Consider the following 14,130-nt stretch of genomic DNA (forward strand, 5'->3'; position numbering starts at 1 on the left):
ACAAAAATTAAGTGATTTTTAAGCCTGAATTGTGACTGCAGAGATTCCATCAGAGAAGAAGAGGATCCAAATTGGCCACAGTTTGGCTGCTGGCAAATGAGGAAAACTTTCCTGCCCTGCTGTTTTTGTCTTTTAATAATATGGAGGCGAACCTAGTGTTTGTTGAATTTTTTCTAATTCATTTTGTAACAGTAACTTTCACTTCTATCTAGGGACTCTCCATCCATGCAATGCCAAAAAAGAAAACTACTCCAATCTGATAAGAACTCTGCTAGAGAACAGAAAGATTAATTACATTTTTCCCAGATCGTATTCCTTGGACCTTTTGTGGAGGCCATAATCAGCTTAGCCTGCAGACACACTCCATGGCCAAAGAGGATACATGACAGTGTTTAGATGGCTGTAAAATCATCTTTCATACCTGTTGCCTGGTCAAAGATCTATCATAAAACTTGAAACAAGAAAAAAAATATTTGAAGATACTTCCCAAAATGCCAAATGAAGGGGAAGGAGATTAGCTGTACCAAGCTATCCTGTAATTTACTAGACATGCAGGACAAGACCTGCTTGGTCTGAGTCAAAAGCTTGAGACTGGTTGCCTACAAGCACAAAAGACTTCTGTCATTGTTTGCAGGTCTCAGTTTTTACTCTTGCTTTTTGATGTTGTAAAATTCACTGGTGGAAAGAGCAACAGATTGAGAGAGTGTCAAGTCATTGGTTTCAGTACAGGTTCCTCACTGACTCTCAGAAACTCAATTCTGATTGTCCTCCCACAAAGAGATTTTAATCTGCTGAATGGATATTTTTGGGAGAAATAAATTAACTTTTGTAGATGCTAGAAGTGGCAGCTACAAAAATGTAGTTAAGAAGAGGCCTGGTTTATTGTTGCTTAGCTCACTCTGCTCTTGCCTGTGCTACAGTGGTCTCCCACTCTGGCCTATTTCAGGGCTTCAGGGCAGTGAACCACAGTTGTTGATGTTGATACCAAGCTTCTTGTGTGAGAAATTTCAGTATGTTTTTACTATTTTTATTTCCTACTTTTTGTGCATCATAGAGGAGGTTGATTAGAGACTGAAATATTGGGGGTTCTACTCTTTGCTGGGAATATTTTGTGCTCATGGGTTCTGTGGGACCTGTCCCAAATTTCCTTCTCAGTCCTGAAGTTGGATTGGATCTCTTCACAATGGAAACAAAAGTAAGAATATTAGTGTGACTGCTAGACTTTCTCAATATTCAGTAAGAAATTAATTTTTGGAAACCAGTCATCTGAAGAGGTCTTCTTTTTGCCTGCATTAACCTTTACATCATATTAACAGCACTATGTTATATAATATGTTTGTGTTTCAGTCATCTGGAAAGGCCTGTGGTGATGTTCCTCTATCCCAGAATGACAGAAGTACAAACTGTACCAACTGTACTGGCAAGAAGGTGTCATTTTTGTGTTTTTAGGAACACTCTGGACTTGAGCCTTTACATCTGCTGATCATCCTCATCTCCCATTTCATTTTGTAATTTACTGTCTCTTTACAGAATGTTTAATCTATATAAAGACACAGATTTTATGCCAGCATTTGACATGTCAGTCTTTTATGTATGCCTCTGCTTTTCTCTCAGTCTAAAATCTACTTGATTTGGCTTTTCTCTGTATAAGTGAATATTTTTTCACAAATAGAAAAATTAACCCACTAAAAAGGCTAATTTCTGAATAAATCCTGCTGTGAGAAGGAAGTTATATTCATTTGAGCATTACTTGGTGATAGCCATCAGTTTGGTTGTAAAAGCACTCTCTCAGTGTACAACACCAATTCAAGGTTGTTTTTCTTTGAATAAGCACTGAAGTAGATCTCACTGGTTCTATGCATTGCTTCTACCCTTCAGTTATGATTAGAAAGGCAGTAGTAATTTACTCTGCTGTGACTGCTATTCAAGCACACAGATTATCTTCACTTCCCTCTGGATCAATGTACATAATGGCTCTTCTCTCTGTGCTTCTGGACTGCAGCTCTGTTGCCCACATGTCATACTGAAACAGTAAAAACATGTCTGTGGCTTCATTTCATCCAGCCAAACGAAGGTACCTAGAGAAAACCCAGAGAAATTCTCTAGGTTAAGCTGGTAATTCCATGTCCTCAAAATAATGAATTTGTAGGAGAAAATAAATAATGAGGAAAGATCTCTGCACGTACACACGGTAGTACTTCTCCCTGGCCTGAGAAGGAGCCTTTGCTTAGCTCAAGCACCCTTAAGTCTGTTGTTGAGTGAGAGAAGACTGCAGCACCTCCTTCACCTAGGGCTTGCCTTTTCAGGAGCTGTGGATAATACACTTGGGCTGTTCCCATAAGACTGGCATAGCTTAAGCCTACCCTCCATTGGCACTAGACTGGTGAACGTCATAGGATTAAGTATATAAAATGTAGATATGAAGTGCACATGTAAGGCTTCAATGAGCAACACACTCCTTTGGGAAAAGCTTGTATAAACAATGCCTTCACAGGCTTATGGAACCAGACGATGCCCAAAAAGAAGCAAAAGACTTGACTTTTAGTTTGTTTAAAGGAAAAATAAGGAAAAGAAAAGCAGAAATTATATTTCCTTCCTTTTTCCTCAGACTATATGCCAGTGGATCCTTCCATCCCTCTCTGTCTTAATGCAATCTGTTGTAGTATGTTCTGGTATTATTGCTAATTTTTATCCACTGTACAGGTGATGTTTTTACTATTTCTGTTCATGTTCATAACTTCAGACATAACCTGAAATGCAGAATAGCAAGGTTAGTCAGCATGTTACAATTCAGGTGCTACAGTATTTGCAAAAGAATATGCAATCAAAGAACATCAACAAAACATAATTGACATCACCCATTGCATCTCATTGAATCAAGAATTATCCTCTGATTGATGCACAGTAATATGCAATCACTTGTAATTGATTGGAATTCACTCAGTATAGAATGACATGTTGAGTAATTGCTACTGAGAAATAATGACTGGTTAAAGCAAAGAGGATGGGCTTCAGCCAGGCCATATATTCTGGATTTGTCTCCTTAAAAAATTTATGAACATCTTAGTTTGCAGCTTATTGTTTCTGTATACTGGACTTCAAAAGTTGTATACTAGCCGTGCTTTCAGAATTCATTACATAGAGTTTTATTATATCTTCAGGTTAGTAAATGAAAAAGCTAGATGAGATTTTCTAAATGCCTTGAATCTTGAACAGATATGCAGAGAGAGCATAAAATATTAATGCATGTCCTTAGAAAAACCTTTTGTGTGTGTTCAAAATGAATAAGGCAGGATTTTCTAACAGATAGAGTATACTTAACACAATCATTTTATTCTTGGTTTTCAGAAAAAAATATTAATTCACTGAAATCAATGAGTTTACTCTTTCCTAATGTAATGATTTGAATCACCTGCAGTTTCATAGAAAGTTTGGGAGAGCTAGATACAGTAGGTAAGCAATACAGGGCCAAACTCTTTGTTAGTGTCTCTGGTGAACTAATTTTCTCTTCATATTACTTATAACAGTCAAATCTCAAATCTCAACAGGTTTCAGACAACATATGGCAAATTACTGCGCCAAAAGATAGAAATTTAATTTGTTTTTACTTCATTTTGCATAATATGACATATATACTATCATATTTACGTCTTTTATTTTTTACCATAATCAATTTCTAGCAAATTTTCATTTAAGATACCCTTACTATATGTGTACATGAGGCAATTTTACCACAAAATCTCACATAATTTTACTGCATTCTCTAATGTATGTTTATCCCACACAACATAAATCAATCCAATACTCTCTTCCACAGAGTCCTTATATATTCAGCACCCTATAATAATCTAAATAAGCATAAAAATTTTCACAAGAGAGAGATTTCTTTTTTTTCAATTAAAAACATCTTTCAGAAATAATACCTGACCAAATGGTAAAAATCCCACCATTTTTATACTAAAAAACTCTGCATGCACTCTGTTTCAAGTGCCTCACCTTCTATGTTCTGAGTTTAAAGCTTACAAAGAGAGCTGTTTGCCCAAAATACACAATTTTCTGACCAGAAACCCCCAACAAACTCACAAATAGCTTGCCTCTTTGTCATGTTCCCCATTGCAAGGCCAACATTCTCCTTTTTTGTGTACTGGCAATGAACACTCAGAATCTAAAAATCTCTCAAGTTTCTATGAAAATGTTAGCAGAAAAATTACACTCTTCTGAAGCTGGAGACAATACAGGGGCTGAGATCAAGAGATAATACTGAGAAAGAGATCAGGCTGTGTTGCAGTTGCATTCTGAATAGGTTTGGCACAAGTGAACCACTTAAAATTTTTGCCTGAAACAGACAGCTTGAATGGACCAGAAGAGGAATGTGAAGCTCAATGCCCAGACAACACAATTCACTTCTTTGACTGTCTCCTTTTTCCCCCTGTAGAGATGAGTTTGATGTGGACTGAGACAGAAAACAAAGGGACAAACAAATCAGTTCTGCCTCAAAAAGCAAAATTCCAAGGTTTCTAGGAAAGGGACTCTTTTCCTACATGTAGGACAAGAGTGTCTGGTGCACCATGGAACAAGGAGTATGGGAAGGGGACACACAGAAGTCATCTCTGGAAGGGGCTTTTGAGGAGGTTCTTTAGTCCTTTGAAGGCTAGTGTAAGAAAACTGCTTGCCAATATTTCCTGCTCTTAACTTAGTTATGGACTATCCAGTAGTACTGAGATGCAATTTATTGAAGTCTAACAATTTTTTACCCTCTTTGTACCAAGAAAAATTCTTAAAAGAGATGAAAGACACTTTAACTGATATTTTTTTCTGTATTTCTTACAGTTTATGGGTCCTGTCATTTATTATTACCAGTGATTTGATGACTGGCATGTGCTAAAAGGAGTTTTCTGTTTCCTAACATCACATTCAGATATTTTTGGCTACTACTGTAATTTCGAGTCAACTCACTCGCGCAAATTTTTTATCCATAACTTCAGGTTTTTGTTTTTAAACTGAAGTGTTAATGCTACTTGCTTTGAAAACTTGTGGAATAAGGATAAAGTAGTAGTTTCACCATGATTCCAGTTTTCCACATGACATTATTTATCATTCCATTGTATTATGGAATGATAAATAATGTCATGTGGAAAACTGGAATCATGGTGAAACCAGGCCTCAGTAATTTGCAAATACAAGAACAACTACCATTTGTACTTGCATATAAGTACATAAATTTATTTTCAAGCTGATAGTGTACTTTAAACAACAATAAAATAGTTGCTGCCTCTTTATGAAGCTGATAAAAAGGTACAGTAAAATTTATTTGTGAAGAGCCCCTTGTGTTCCTGAACGCTGGGTTGTGTGGCACCGTTTTATGTGCTGTCCCAAAGGGGGACACATTAATTGAACCAAATGACTGTGACAGCTGTGAGGAGTTCAAAAGTTTTATAACTGGAGAGAAACAAGAGTTTTTAAGGAGCTGAGATTTTCAGTTCCTGTGAATCGACCCTTTAAGATTTCAACATGAATTGTTCATTGGCAGCCTTATAATCAGATATTTTCTCATGTCATAATAAGCATTATTGAATCTCTAACATCCTATTCATGTAGAGCAGGCACTGGCTCTTACCTTGTTTCTCATTGATGCCAGGTCCATACAGCTCAGGCTCTGATGCATTGTGCTTGCAATTCTATATACTTCCACTGTAAATGTTTCTGAGCTATAAATCTCTGAAAATGCTAGGACAAGGCATGTTTTGGGTTTTATTTGTTAACCCTAAGTAGTAAGTGGTGCTAATTTCAGACTACAGGACGATTTCTGTGGAGGTATCAGAGCCAAAAGAACATTGTATAAAACAAATTCACTGGTGACATTTATCAATATTTTGTAAATTGATTTTATAAAGATGCTATGACTTATTTTTAAATTGTATATGACTATGTATTGTATATTTTATAAGTGAAATTAAATATTTATTTATAGTGTATTTTTCCCACTTGGTTGCTTGCTTCTTTGTACACTTGGACATTGGAGCATATAAAAATTCTCTCAGTTGATTTGATTTAGAAGCTTACATGGCTTCAAGAAGAGAATGGATGAATTTAGGGATATTGGTCATATTTTATAAGTAGCATCAAGCTTTGAAAGCCCTAAGTTTAAGAATGAAATGTGTTAATGAATTATATCTATTATACACCAATCTCATTCTCTTTCCTAAATTGGAACAGGATGTGGGACTAAATGATCAGTGACCTGATCTACTCTGACCCATCCCATATGTATTTAGATCATCTTCTGATCTCCAATGGCCCACTAGCTTTATAGACCACAGAAACACTGTTCGTTTTACTTTCCTTGCTACACCAAATTGTTGAGATGCAAAGCAAGAAAAAGCTTTAGAGGAATGAGTAATGAAATATGAGGGCAGCATGGTCATAGAAGTATTTGTGTACATAAAAATATTTGTAAGTAAAAAAGGATTTTTTTCCTAAAAATCTACCATATTGGCAACCCAAAGAAAAGAAATGAGAAAGAAGGAGAAAGAATCATAATAGATTAGTAGTTGTAAACCCAAATATTGACCTCAGTTTCCTTCATTCTCTACAAATCATTGAGAAATCTTCAGGCTTTCTAAATTCTAAATAAATTTATAGTGTAGGTATGAAGGAAAAGAGTATGTAATATGGTATATTTGCACCTTGCTACCACCACATACATCACCTTTTTAGGATCAAGATAGTGCAATGCAGAAGGTATCTGAACAAATTATAAAGTATGCTAACATTAGCAAAATATCATTAAATGCAATATACAAAAAAAACCCAAAACAAAACAAACCCAGCTCTGAATTTAGTCAGCAGATGCTGTTACTTCCTGCTGTGTAATTTCTCCCTTTGCACATTATCACCAGCATTTTGAAGGACTATTCAAACATGCAATTCCCATAAATCTAGACTACTCTAAGAGTTTCCTTCCAGCGTAAAAGGTTCTCCCACACTGAAGAGCTCATTCCAGTTGCAACAGAAATAATTTTTATTGTGAGAGTTCAAAATGACTGTGGAGGTTGGAGGCAAGGAAACTGAGCCTTTTCTACATCTAAACATAGAGCACACATAGAGCAATTGTAGGTGCCGTGTGGTGGTTTAGGAATCAGCTCACTGAACCAACCTGGCGTGGGGTGAAGCCTACCCAGAAAATGATGTCCTCAAATACAGATCTCTACTGCTCCTGCCCAGCTTCAGTCAACCGGATGAATTTCAGATGGGGTAGAAATACAGTAGCAGTAGACAAAGTTTGCCTTGGCAGCTATTGCTGAGTTCACAGCTTTTGCACCACATTTGAGGAAGGAGGCCAGAGGGTGAGAGAACAGAGAGTGGCAACTGCTGCTTGGGCTTAGGTACAGAGAAAGTCAAAGAGTCTGGTGCAAGGCTACATGCTCAGCGAGGCCACTGATGACATATGAAAACAATCTAAATTAGAAGGGAATAAACAACTGTTCTTCCCTCACCCATTTCTGTTTCTCTTCTTTTTTCAACATGAAGAGAATAAACCAGTTTAAAATATGTCCATTGTTGGAGGAATGACATACACAGATGCCTGAGATCATATGGAAAATGGAGTTGAGGAGTCACTGGCACATGTACAAGGCAAACAGGAGGTCATGGGCATGTCAGCAGGAGGGGAGATGGTTCTGCTCCTGTGCTTGTCTGAACTGGGCAGAGGGAGGGGCTGGTTTATTGTGGGCATGTACGATATGTTGTAGGATAAAAAATTGCCACTCCTCTGCTCTACCTGTCCTGCTAAGTAAACACATTCTCAGTAATATCCCTGGGTGGTGTGGGTGCATTCTTGAAACCATCCCACCCCACCAAATTTCCTGGTGACTCTGCCAAATGAAGCAAATGACTGCCTGTTCATTGGAAATGTGAAATGCTGTTTGATGCTTGCTCTCAGCTTCTTCTGTTTTGGCTCTGTGTGTGCTGTTTGGTTGGTTGGTTGATTGTTTTGCTTTGGTTTGGTTTGCTTTTTCATGACTTTAGCAGTTTACTACCTATGCATTAATTCTATTTGCTTCCACATGTTCTTCCTGATGTGCAGTTGGCCTTGCCAAGACATATGTGTATGTTTGGTACTATGGAGAATGCATCCTAGTTTTAGATTAAAACTTTATATCAAGCAGCATTTTTACATCAACAAGCTAGTTCCATATTTTGGGGTTTTTATATTTAATTTAAAAAAAAAAGATTTCACACCTGCAATTCTCAGGAAAGAAATACAGTTTATGCTATAGAAGGATGAGTAATGAGGAAATCTTTTTTTGTTAGTTGGTGAGATGATACTTCCTGAAGCATTTAAACTAGATACAGCTTATAAGCTTCATGTTGGGAAAAGAAGAGAAACAGAAATGGGGGAGGGAAGAACCTCTGAGCTGCAAATGTGATTCCTTGCCTCTCAGAAAAAAAAAAATCTGGAATTGTTTTATCTTCATTTTTATTTTTCTAAAGCATGAGTAATGATATAATAATTCCATGTGGGCAGACTAAACAGTAATCATTATGGACTAGGTTAAAGGAAAATACCATATTAAAGAAAAAAGTCTCATTTTATATAACCAAAGAAGTTTCATCACCTAGAGACAGTTTACACACTTAAACATTTCTAAATGTAATGCTCACTTCTAATCTTAAACTCAATTACTAGATTTTCCTCTCTCTCAGATCAAGGATGAAAACAGACTTTCTTCAAAGTGTGTTTGAAGTTCCCAGAAAAGTTGACTCTGCTGACTTTTTCTGTTCAGATTTTCATAGTAATTATCATAAGATATCTGAAGTTTTTTCTAGTTGTAACTTCTCTATTTTCTGACAAAACCAGATGTTTAGCATTTCAATTATTTCCCTCGTCTTGGTTAGCTGTTATTATTTTTCCTTCATTGTTCCTCAACTTTCTAAAGATTTTCAGTTCAAAGTAAAAAGTTTTTCCCCAGGAATGTGCAAAATATCTAATCTTTCATTTATCAGATATAATAGAAGAAAAGATCTTAGAAAATAACTCCAATTATGAGCTGCTTGGAGGCACAGTCTCTGAAATACATGTACAATAAGCTTGTGTGTAGGTTGAGAGGTAGTCAAGATTTTTAAGCCTGCTAGTCTAGTGCAGTTTAGTTAAGTGAGGACATTGTGCCAAAAATGAGGTAGAAAGAAAACTACCCCTGTTTGCTCAAGTTTGTGAAATGAATGCTCACCAGGAAGGACGGCACTTTTCAGTCTAGTTGCACTACTTCATATGCAGAATTAATTAGCTCCAGAAAATTATTTTTCTTAGCTGGCATTTCTGATGTTCCAGTGGAAAATCCTATATTAGAAAAGGTTTTTCTGAAGACAAAAATAAGAGTGCAGCTATGAAATATTAGTCACTCAAGAATATTGTGAATTACATTGCTGGTTATATTCCATGTTTGGTGGTCTTGCCACAGTTCTAAAGCAAAGAGCATGCTGGGAAAATATCTAGCTTTTAAACTACATGATAACAAAACACCTTTATTCTCATCACTGTATTGGCCATCAAATATAGTAATATCCTCTGACAAAAGGCCACATATGGCTGTTCATTTCACAAGTGAATTAAATAATCCCAAGGGAGCAGATGGAGCTGACCTGCACAAAGCTTCAAGGATTACCTACCTGCCATGTTTCCTGGTTCAGAGTGTGCCTGACACATGATGTGTAACATCATAATCAAAAGGCAAATTCCTCTCTCTCAGGTGGGGTTCTGTAACCAGATAGGTTAGAGAAAGTGAAATTATAATGGAGACATATAACAGCAGGGTTTAACAGTGTCATCAACTACAATGTATTGACAGATATTGCTCCAAGTTATTCCATAGAGAGGGAGCCTTCTTCCAAGAACCATACACTTGTGAACAGGTGGATGAAGAAATGGCAGTGCAATCAGGGGCAGGGCAAGAGACTTTGCTGTGGTTCTCCCTGTCTCACTAAAGCACATGTAGTAAAGTTGTAAGGGAGGCATAATTTTAAAAGTTTTCATGTTTGCAGGAAATGGATTATACCTGATGAAGTATGCTTAGAGCATAAACACACTTCTCTATAACTTAACTCAGCACTGCCCACTGTTAATGCCCTGTGAGTAAGCAATAAATCTATTGGAATGCTTTATAAAAAATATAAAAAGCTATTTTCTGAGTTTACACTGTGTGGGAAGCAAGAGTAGCTGTACCAAGATCTTCTCTTGCGCTTCTCATAGTTTCTTGCCATACCTCCAACTGTGAATAGCAAAAAGTTAGGTTTTGCTTAATAGTCTTTCTCAGGATACAACTTCATTTACACTTTTGCAGCACAGTTCAGTCCAGATCAGTCAAACAAGATAGAAAATGTCCACCACCAAATATGTTGCTGTCTGGAAGGTGGCACACACTGGGGCTGGCCCTTTTCCACTTTGCATTACCATAACACTAACAGATGCTCTGCTGAAACTGGGATGATTTACAGCAGACCTGCAGCAGCCTGGGCTAAGCAGCAAACAAAGAACAGCTGCTGATTGCCTTTACTTTTATGTAACTACTTATATCCTACTTTTCCAATGTAAGAAGTTCAAGGCAAACTCCTGTTGTACATCCATGAAGGTCCACTGACAAATTCATTAATGTCAACTTGATATCAAGGATACTCTGGAGCATCTACAAGCCCGTGCTGTTCTGCCAATGAGTGTAATTATATGCAAGGAACATTGAACTTTACTGCATGTGCTTATCCATATTCTTTCTCTGTTTCTGGTAATTTTGTGTGGCATAAATTATTTCATCCACATGTTCAGTACAATGTAATTCTGCAAGGCATGGATTGTACTGTGTTTGTTGCACATCACTGAGTTTAGCAAAGCCCTCCCTTGGTCCCTCTGTAGATTTGTTAGACAACAATAATAATTGTCATTGATCATTATAAAGAGTGTTTGAAAGTCATTCTAACAAACATAAGCTCTTCAGGGAAAAAAAAAAAGCAACCAAAACCCAAACAACAACAACAACAAAAAAATCACAAACAGCACCACCACCCCTCCCTGCCATGAAAACCCAAACAAACAAAAGAAAAAAAAAGAAACCCAAACACACACAAAAAAAACCCCTCAACAACTGTGCAACAAGGAAGCTTTAGATGAATTTGAAACACCCTACTCCAAAGTTCATGCTCTGTCCCTTCATTCCAAGGTCGTCCACTGGAAAGAGGCAACAGTGCTAATTAACTGGGTAGCATCTAATCAGAACACAAACATGACTGCAAGCTCAAAGTGAACATCAGCCTCACAAGTCCTGTCTGTGATGCTTAATTTACTACTTTATTTTACCTCTAGCAAAACATGGGTTTTGGCTGAAAATCTTGAAAATAGTACTAGGCATAGAGGCCATTTCCATTTTGTGTGAAGATAGCAATAAGGCAGAGATAGGGATAGTTTCATAAAAGGCTAGTTTTAGAGGCCCTTGAAAGGAGTTTGAAATAGGTACATGGCATACAGTTATCAGAGTTACAGACTAATCTCTGTCTCCCCTGTGGGCATTATAATTTGGTTTTATTTTGGGCACCATCAAAGAACTATGGAAATTCTGAGCTTCACATTATAAACACCAAAGTAGCCATAATTCTTCATTTATTACAACTCCTAAAATTTGTTTATAGGGACAGAATGGAAAGTTTATTAAAAATGTCCCTTTGATGCAATGCCTGGCATGTTGGACATGCTATTAGTAATGATGAATAATGATCAGTGAAAGTAGTGTTCAAGAGTAATGGAAACATAGTCCATGCAATAATATTTATACTTAACATTATACTGACTGTCACTTGTATAGAAACAGCTATGGTAAAGAGTTACTTTCAGAATGAACCTTATTCCTTTCTCAAGACAGATAAAATGTAGGTATGACACAAGCTTAAAAGTCCCCTGTGGATAACTGATTTAAGCAAACCTTCATATGTTCACATACAGGAGATTTTTTGATTAAATCTGCTGCTCTGGAACATTTAAGAGAAAGTTACTTAAGCTCCCTGTGGGAGAGGGAAGCTGGGAGTTTTTTCTTGTTCACAGGTGTGCATATATGCATGGGATTGTGGACTTTGACAGTATTTTGATTTCATGTTGAAATGAAATTTAGTTGCACAGCATGGCTCCCTTCTCCCTGTCCCCATACCACATCAGACTCCAAGCCCTGAATCTCTGGTCTATTACTTTTCCTACTTCACTTTTGATCCCAATGACACTCTCTTGTTTCCAAATTGTTCTCTAGTAGTAAATTTCAAGCTGCCTGTGTAAGGAAGCTCTTTTATAAAATTATTTAAATAGATGTTCTGATGGTTTAATCATCTTCTCTTGTTCTCATATTGAGGGTCTGCAAGATTAGTTCCACGTTCATCTTAATCCCTGCTTTCAGGATTTTGGAAACCTCTTATCTATCTAAGACAAGTCCCTCTTGTCTTCAAACTGAAGAGTCTGGCCTTTTGAGCAAGGGGAGCTGCTCTTCATCCTTGGTCATTTTATCTGACACCTTCTCTACCTTCTTAGTCATCTTCCTTCCCAAGATGCAAGAGTAAGAACCTGAAGTGCACATTGAACTCAAGATATGAGTTCATCAGGTTTTTATGCAGTAATAAAATTATGTTCTTTCTTCTCAAAAGTCTTCTGGATGATGCAAAACATCTTGTCTCCTCTGGCTACTCCTGCCCATTTAGCCAATGATTTCAGCCAGTGAATGTCCTGAATGACTATAAGATCTCCTTCCCAGTTTGCAGTCCTACTACATTGTGCTAGAAATAGTTTGGAGTACTTTTCTTAACTATTTTTATCTGTATTGAATTTCATCTCTCATGTTTTATCTCACTCAGTCTTATGAAGTCCTGGAATTTCTTGCCATTGCCACAGCACCTTACTTCCCAGAAGAATTTAAACTCATCTGGAAACTTGTCATATTCACACCCCTTTTCTTTTAGGTACCTTGGGAGAAATTAAGAAAGATCCATATGGATCTCTGATACATCAGGGAGATGGGATTTTCCTTCACAGAAGCTACACTGGTTCTTGCTCAGGTAACCATAACTGGCACCATATCAGTGCTCCTGTTCTTCAATATAGACTGAAAATCCTTGATCCCATTCTTTGACATATACTCCACCACCTTTGCTGGTACAGATAGCATTGCAATTCAGGATACCTTTCTGGGCCCTCATTCTATAAGGAACTCATGGTGGCACTCCATCTGCCACCATAAGAGGGGCTGTTGTAGCCTCATGGCCACATGCCTGGGTGACAATTCTGCAGCTTTCCATAAAGTTCAGCCTTGGATGATGCTACCTGGACTGGGTGGCTTACTGACTTCCAGCTAATCCATTTGGTCTTGTACTTGAGTTAGAATTATTTCAAATATATCTATCTTCTTTCACTTCTCTGCAGCAAAGACCATTTCCCACAAAGTGTTGCCTTCTACAAGGAATTCACTGAGCTTTTCTGCTGTGGCCTCTGTCAGATGAGTGCTGCTTTTACACACTTGTCATCAGCATTCCCACCAGTTCTACTCTGAAGTATTTAAAGAACTTTTGTTATCAGTTTGAAAATCCTTTATAAGTTATACTTGAAATTATTTTTAGAGCTCTCAATTTCCTGCTTATGTTTAACCTATAATTTTCTTATGGTTTCTCCTCATTTTGGCAAGCTCTCGTTTTCTTAAACACTTTTCCCTGAGATTGCCTTTGAAGCTTTCCCACTGATCCCATGGCAGCTTTTTCTGTGGTGCGTTTTTTTCTCTTTAAATGGTGGTGTGTATTTCACCCTTCTCCCAATAAACTATTTCTTACAGACTCCAGGCACTTTAAAGTGTCTTACTCTTTGGAATGTTCCCTTTTGTATTTTGGGGTCTACTCTTTCTTTTTGGATTTTTTTTTTTTGGTTGTTGTTTGTTTCTTACTTATGTTCTTTTTGGGTTTTTTACTTTTTTTTTTATATAATACTTTTTTCTTGACATTGCAGAGCCACATAGTGTATTGAGCATACTTTTCTACATAGTGCTAAAGCTGGCACTATCCCACTGGCAGTTTTTGAGGTGTTGTGTGCACTACTACTACTACAACTACAAAATTCAT

The 14,130-nt window shown here is 37.2% G+C and overlaps 2 long non-coding RNA genes across 5 annotated transcripts in view; both read left to right on the forward strand.

Moving 5' to 3' along the window:
* LOC143695196 (uncharacterized) overlaps positions 1-7,555 on the forward strand; it is a 28,570-nt gene extending 21,015 nt beyond the window's left edge. Inside the window, exon 3 of the long non-coding RNA XR_013184232.1 lies at positions 7,531-7,555. This is a non-coding gene — a long non-coding RNA (uncharacterized LOC143695196). The remainder of the gene's footprint in view (positions 1-7,530) is intronic.
* The window catches only part of LOC129129845 (uncharacterized), a 157,669-nt gene that overhangs the window by 114,075 nt on the left and 29,464 nt on the right, over positions 1-14,130 (forward strand). The gene's annotated exons all lie outside the window — the stretch shown is intronic.

The sequence above is a fragment of the Agelaius phoeniceus genome, chromosome 1 (assembly GCF_051311805.1).
Source record: "Agelaius phoeniceus isolate bAgePho1 chromosome 1, bAgePho1.hap1, whole genome shotgun sequence".
In the NCBI taxonomy this organism is placed as follows: Eukaryota; Metazoa; Chordata; class Aves; order Passeriformes; family Icteridae; genus Agelaius; species Agelaius phoeniceus.